This window comes from Acinonyx jubatus, chromosome D1 (assembly GCF_027475565.1).
Source record: "Acinonyx jubatus isolate Ajub_Pintada_27869175 chromosome D1, VMU_Ajub_asm_v1.0, whole genome shotgun sequence".
NCBI lineage: Eukaryota > Metazoa > Chordata > Mammalia > Carnivora > Felidae > Acinonyx > Acinonyx jubatus.
The window spans coordinates 17,871,421-17,878,796 of NC_069390.1; the positions used below are offsets into that span (position 1 = coordinate 17,871,421).

Sequence of the window (7,376 nt, forward strand, 5' to 3'; positions counted from 1 at the left end):
ACTAAGTGAGTGCTAATTTTAGGGCAGCAGTAGGAAACCAACACAACCTGTCCCAGGCTCAGGGGTCCAGGCTCTGTGGCTCAAGTGATCACTGTTTCTGCTTAACGAGCACCTTCTGTATGTTGCACAGGTGACCCCAATCCCTCCCTCGGATCCTCTCACCAATTCGGAGCGCCCTGCCCCACCCCCAGCTGCCCTGTGCTTTAGCCTCTAACAGCCCTCAGGCCTGGAGCAGCTTTGACCTTGGGTACAGAGAGCCAGAAACCACTTCAGGTAGTGACAGACAGATGGCCTTGCCTTGAGTCTGACCAACTCGGAGCGGTAACCCACACTGGAGAGCCTCCCCCCCCACCCCCCACCAACTCGCCTGGCATTGCACTCTGGCTCTGCTCCTCCCCTGCTTTGCCCTGCCCCCTCCTCCCCCATTCCCTCTGGTTCCCCTGGGAGCATGTCTTTAATGGACCCATTGCATGAACCCTAGTCTCAGGGATCGGCCCGAGGGGACTTCTCTATCTGGTGCCCACAATTATGCCCCAAGGAGGGTAGTATACTGAATCTCATTTTGCAAAGAAACTGAGACTCTGACCAGCTCACAACTGTAAGGGGTCAAGCCGGAATCTGGATCCAGACACAGGAGACAGTGCTATCTTTTTTTTAAATGTCTATTTATTCATGTTTGAGAGAGAGAGCGAGCAAGGGGGTGGGGGGGGTGGGGTAGAGAGAGAGGGAGACAGAGAATCCTGTGCAGGCTCCACGCTGTCAGCACAGAGCCCAAAGAAGGGCTCGAGCTCACAAACTATGAGATCAAGACCTGAGTCGAAATCAAGAGTGGGACTCTTAACCCACTGAGCCACCCAGGTGGCCCGAGACAGTGCTTTTAATCCCTGAATTCTACCACCTCCTGGACGTCCCCTGGGCTCCTCCTCCTCTACCCCTTGGGGATAATCATCTATAATTCCTGGGGGCAGGACGTGATTGGGGCAAGGAGCTGGGCTCTGTCAGAGATAATCCTCCTGGGTCGCTGCCCATCTCACACTTCTGGCCCCAGCCTAGGTCCCCACAATGGAATAGTGGGGTATGGGGAGGTCTGGGCTCTCCAATGTGGATGTCAGAGCCACGGCTCCCTGAGGCCACCCATTGTGGAAAATCACACCGGCCTCACGATCCTTGAGTCAAATCCTGGCGAATCCTGACTTACCCCCTCTCCCCTTGTTTCCTCCCCCGTGAGACGGGGATAATAACCCCGTGGCCAGGATGAGACAAACAACAGACGGGAACTTGGCTAGGACAGAATTGGGCGCAGTGGGGGCTCCTTCCTGCTCAGATAATCTCTCTGAGCCTCAGTTTCTTCATTTGTAAAATGGGGATAATGATATTGCAGTGCAGCCATAGCGAAGAACGACTCTATCCCCAGAGCTGCCGTGAAGGTTCCGGAGCACGGGCTCTGGAGTCCCCATCCTGGGTGACCTGGGACGAGTCACTTAACCTCTCTGGGCCCCCTTTTCCTCGTCTGCTTAGTAAGAACTGTGTGAGGGAGAGCAGGTAGAAGTCCTGCACAAAGTAAGCGCTGTTACCACTGAGCGAAGGGCTTGGCCCACGCCTGGCATGTTGTTAGTGCTCAGTAAACGGTGGCCGTCCTGTTATCGGAGCTCCCTGGCCCCTGTAGTGAGGAAGGTCACCTCCACACACCCCCCCCCGCGGCCCTCTGGCTTCAGGCGCAGGCCCTGCAGGCTGGCTGCTGTGCTCAGGTCGGTTGGATGGGGTTGACTGCACAGAACACAGGCCCTGGGTGTCCCCTCCACCTCTGGGGGCCCGTTCATGCCTCCAGCTCTCCCTGCAAACGCACCCCTTCCAACCTCTTCTCTCCGCACCTAAGGGCCCCTCCTTCACCCACCTCGCTCCCCACCTGCCTCAGCTAATTGGCGGTGACTCAGGAGAGAGCCGAGGCCGAGGCTGCGTGGGTGTGCGATCCTTCCCCGACTCGTCTCCCTTCCCACAGCTCCTGAGATTGCGGGGCCCGGCACCTGAGGAGCCCGCCAGCCCCTGGGACCCCTCTTCTCCCCCGAGAGCAGTCTGACGTGGCAGTCCATGCTGGGGGGGGGGGGTGGGCAAGAAGTTCCCCGAGGGGTCCTGCAAAGGCCTCTCCAGCTCCCGGGCCTCCGTGTGCTGGTGTTGACACGTTCCTGCCTAAGTGGGGAAAAGCAGCTTCCAGAATCTCTGTCTGATGCCTCCTGTAATGAGAACAGCAGCTGTGGGGGCTTTTCCCTTTCTTTTTCTGGACGAAACAGCCTCCCCTGCTGAGGCTCAAATGCCCAGGGCAGACAGAGCAGCCCAGAGTTGGACCGACTGCCCAGAGAGGGGGGCGGCTTCGGCCCCTGGCCTCTCAGCAGCCAGCCTGGCCTTATCCTCCCTCCCATCAGGGGAGCCAGCGGCCAGGCCAGAAGCCCTTCATTGCTTCCCGTGCACCCAGGAACTCGGCCGGGCACTGGGCCAACCCGAGCAGGGGCTAGGCCCATCCGTTTTCCAGGCAAAACCGAAACTGGGAAGGGGAGGATTTGGGTCTGAACCCTAACCACCTCCTTTGTTAAACAAAACCAACCCAGAAAACAAACAGAGTGAAAACGTCCAAATGCACCGCATGCAGCTCGGCCGGGCTCAGGTCGTGGGTGGAGTTTAGGCCATGTTGAAAGGGCCCGAAAGTCCCGGGTCTGGGCTATGCCTGGACTCGGGGACACAGCCACACGTCCCCACCCCTGGGACTATCACAGGCTGTGGGGAAGAGAGACCGAAGGGGCTCCAGTTCCACGGAAGGGGCCTGAGGCGCCGTGCCAGGGGAGAGGGCATGCAGCCCCCAGGGTGCCCAGATACATGGTGAGGTCTGGCTGAGGGCGTCCTGCTGCTGAGAGCCACGCACCCCCCAGCACACCCCTTTCCCTACGGGACCCCCTTCGACGCTGTGACTTTTGCCAGCTCTCCCCTAAGGGGCAGGGTCCCTCCTTTCCTCTCCTCCTCCCGGAAGCAGCCCCCAGACTCAATGGCTCCCGGGTCCTCTCTCCTAGACCCTGCCCCCCACCCCTCCTTCCCCACCCGAAGTACTCCACCACCCTCCTTGTATCCCCTTCTGTTACCTGAATGTCCCCACTGGTCCCCCCGACCCTCCTCCCCTGCCAACCTAGAGACCCAGCTAGGTGTGCACCCTGAAGGTGTCGTCATTGCCCTGATGACAGATTGCCCGGTCTTGTTTCGAATTCAAAGAAGCTCGGCTTTAGCAAAAGGGCTAAAACGCTCCGGAGCGTTTAAGCTCAAACAGGAGGCTTCAAAGGCATCTCCTGCTAATGAGATTAAATGAGATAATGTGTGCGCACTTTCAGACGGAGCCCCCAGACCACCACAGGGAGCCTTTGCTGCCCCTTTGAAGTCAGGAACTTGAGAGGGAAGGTTTGCGGTTTTGCAGGACTTGTGACGCTGGCCGGTGGAAGGGGCCCCCCCAGGGACGGGGTGACGCAGCAAGCTGCAGGCATGAGTGTGTCAAGGGCTGTGTGTGTGCGTGCATGTGACTGAGAAGCTCCTGCCACATGGCACAGAATCTCATCTCTCCACCCCCCTCCCCGGGGGTCTCACTCAGCTGCTCTGTCTTGTGGTCACTGTGGTCAACACAATCCCTTCCAGCTTGGCCGGAGCCCCTTACCCTTGGGTCCCCCCCACTGAGCAGAGACTGGTTGTCATTTCTAATATGACTTTGCAGGAAGAACAGGTAAACACTCAATTGTATTTATGCTGGCTGTCTGGCCTATAGTTCTTTCTTAAAGCCAGATTTCCCCTTCTAAGAGACTCCAAGGAAACAGCAAAAACATTTTTGCACCTCTGTTTCTCTACTTAGGATAGCCACACAGACGCATAAGTGTCCATCTGGGCACACGGGGATTCTTCTGGACAATCTCTGCTGACTCAGGGCCAACTGTGGTCCCTAGGCATCGAGCTGGGGGAAGGGCCCTCCATATCTCCTTTTTCCTACCCTGTTCAGGCACTGCACTGGGAGCTTCGCATTGTTAACTTACTTATTCCGAGCAATGGCGGTGAACACAGAGTCCGGAAAGGTCAAGTTCCTTGTCTAAGGTCACTGAGTTAGAAAAAACAGCTTCAGTTATTTAATGGATTCTCTGCTGGGCTGAAAGGCAATCCACATTATATATGTGATATCACTGGACCCTTCCAAAGCACAGCAAGAGTTTAGGTGCTAATAACTAATAATACTGTTCCCCTTTTAGAGATGAAGAAACGGATACACAGAGAAGGGAAGTGATTTGTCCACTGGGACGCTTCTAGCTTTCCGAGGGCTTTGCCCCAGGGACTACAGTAAATTTAAGGATTTGCAAGGGCTCAGGTTCAATGTAGGCAAGAAGCAGGGGCCTGTGGGCGTGGCCCAGAGCCCAACTCCCTCAGTGCCCCGGCCGGGCCACGGTCCCATCTCTTGGACCCAGCGGGAGAAGGAGCTGGGCATGCTGGGGTTCTGCTAGGCTCTGCCACTGCCCCTTCCCCGTCCTCCTCCAGCAGCCCCTGAGTTCTCCTGCCCTGACCCAGGAGAACCTCAGCCGAGTTCCTGGGTCACCCCCTCGGACTCGGGGCAGCCCTTCCTCCTGGTGCCCAGTCCCCGGGGACCCTACTTTTTCTAGCCTCCTCTGTACTGTCTGCTCCAGCAGCAGACTGGCAGGACCTCCAGGCTTTAATCCTGTGTGACTCCAAATACATTAACTCACCTTTCTGAGCCTGTCTACCTCCTAAGATGCAACTATGCACCTGCTACTACTTCCCCCCCCCGCCTCCGAAAAGGCGACGTAAAGCTTTCCTTACCCCACACCTCCTTTGCTTTTTCTCATTTTTCATTTTCAGGGAGCGCTATTTATACAGTTCTTAGTCTGTGCCAGGCACGGTTGTAAGCACTTCTATTGCTAATGTAATCGTCATAACTATCCTGTGAGGGAGGCACCCTCATCCTCTTATTTTACAGAGGAGCCCTCGGGGGGCACAGAAAGGGTTACAGAATTCGCCCAAGGTCACACAGCCTTTTTAAACAAAGTGAAATATAATTGACGTCTAACAGTATGTTGCACGCAGCTTTTAAGAGGCAGAGGCAGGAATCCGTCCCAGGCAGCCTGGCCCCAGGGTTCACGCTCTTAACTTCCTCTTCTATGCTGACATAGTGTGTATAAAGCATTTTAGTATAAAACTCAACCGAAAGGAAATGCTTTTAATAAGTAATAACGGTCGTTACCACGTGGCCTCAAACGGGCCTCTGTGTTTTTTGTCCCTGCAGGGGACCGGTGATACCCCCCTGGCAGCATTCGGCAGAATAATGGGGGCGAAGTGCCCATCACAGATCCTAACACGGAGCCAGCCATGGGCTCTCGGTGGTCCTCCTCTCTGGAAGGTGCGGCGGGTGGAGAGGGGTCGGGAGTGACTTGAGTTAGACACATCCGCTGAGCCAGCAAGAGAAGGTGTAGAAATACCACCAGCCTTGGGGGGATGGGGGAGGGGCCCGGGCGAGGCAGCAGGTGGCTTAGCAGGTGGCCAAAAGCACAGGGGTCTCTGGGGGTCCAGGTGGGGAGAATCGGAAAGAGGGATGTGAACACTCATGGGCCAGCTAATCTTGCCAACAACCCTGAGAAAACAAGAGTCTCAGAGAAGTCGAGAAAAGAGTGAGTCCATTACAGGCCTGGGTGGTTTGGGCTTGGGTATCAGGAGGCAACGGGCTGTGCCCCCAGGATGGTTTTGTGGTTCCCCATCAGGTTGCCCTTCAGCGGGATGAAGGGCGTCAGCTACAGAGTCAAGGTCCAGGTAAGGAGTAACTGTTTCCTACAAAGGTGCATCGAGCTGGGGCCCTGGGCTGAGGAAGGAGGAGGGGCCTTGTTAGGAAAGGGACAGCAGGTGGAGTGAACCAGCAGCGGGGCGGGGGGCTCTGTCCTGGGAGGGGGCAGGGCCCAGCCGGGTATGGGGGGGCGGATCCCCTCCCAGAAGACTCTCCCCACGTACAGGTCTCAGAGTCACCTGCCCTGGAACCCGTGGCTAGAGGGTGACAGGACCCGTCTCCGGGGAGGCTGTCGGCTGTTTTCAGAGGCAGGAAAGCCACTTCCTGGGGGCCCAACTGTGCCCTTTGAAACACCAGGCCAGACCCAGCAGCCTCTGTCTTCACTTTAAACCAGAGGAGGGCCGCAGTGGACTCACCGGGAGAAGCCATGACCCTGAGAGGGCAGATTCGTTTTTCTGGAAAGCCTCTTCCCAGCTTTTCCATTTCCCCCCCGTGGCAGCGACAGCCCAGCCCGGGTCCAGTGGCTCCCCGAGTGAGGTCAGCGCAGTGATGAGGTCTGACCTCAGTCAGTGTTGCCATGGGGACGCCCTGGATGCCACTGCCACCTGCTGAGCAGCACCTTTCTTCCAGAAGGAGCGGGAGGGGACAGTGACTGATGCGGACCATGTGTCACCCTGCTCTCGGCTGCCAGGGTTGTTTCTCCCCAGACACATATTGCCACGCGCGGGGCGGGCCAGGGGACGTTCGCGGGGCCTGCTGGCTGCGCTGTGTGCGTCCGCGTGTTTGGGGCGCGGGGAGAGGCACTTAGGAGAGCCCCCAGGGTGCCTCATTTTCCTCTCTCCCTGCGCCAGACTGGGATGCTGATCACTGTGCTCCTGGTGGACCCAGACTGACATTTACAGCAACCTGATCTCCATAGCAACCAGCTGTGACATCACAAGGCACCTACAGACCCTTTCCCCGCGACAGAGGAAGCGTGACTACTCATTTAGGGGCAGAAATGAGGGGAAGTGGGCGTAGAAGGGCGAGGCGGGAGAGGGTCTCTCCCCAGAAATACCAGGTTTTTCTCTGAGCTGCCTACCAAGCCTTCTCTGGAGGTGTGAGTGGAGCCTAAATGAAGTCTCCCTCCCCCACTTGTTCCCCTCTCTCATCCCTTCAAAATTACATCTCAGTGTCTTCAACCGTAAAATGGGGATAATAGAAGTCACTCTTCATTGAGGGATTATTATGTGCCAGGCGCTGTGGGCTTTCTCATTTGCCTCGTGACAACCCGGTAAAGCGTGTTTTCCTTTTAGAACTCTCCCTTTTGTAAGTGGAGGAAAATGACACACAGAGAAAGGATTAGAACCCAGTCTGGCTCGAGAGCGTACCCACAGCCTCCCTGGCGCTCAGCGGCACCTCTGTTTCCAGCCGTGCTGGGCCAAACAGTTCTACGCGGGCTTCAGCTCACTTTGCGCTGCCGGCATCTTGCCTCACGCGAGCACAAGGCCTTTTTCTTTCTCTGCCCTGGGGCTTGTGCAGTGCCCAACACGGACTGCCGGCAGGAGCATGCTTAGCATGGGGACGTGCT

The 7,376-nt window shown here is 57.0% G+C and overlaps 1 long non-coding RNA gene across 1 annotated transcript; it reads right to left on the reverse strand.

Moving 5' to 3' along the window:
- Positions 1–1,404: 1,404 nt before the first annotated feature.
- Positions 1,405–6,794, reverse strand: LOC113603383 (uncharacterized). Its single transcript, XR_003424957.2, has 3 exons — positions 6,223–6,794; positions 4,059–4,111; positions 1,405–2,231 (listed from the first exon to the last, which is right to left on the reverse strand). It is a non-coding gene; the product is annotated as an uncharacterized LOC113603383 (long non-coding RNA).
- Between the last annotated feature and the right edge of the window lie 582 nt (positions 6,795–7,376).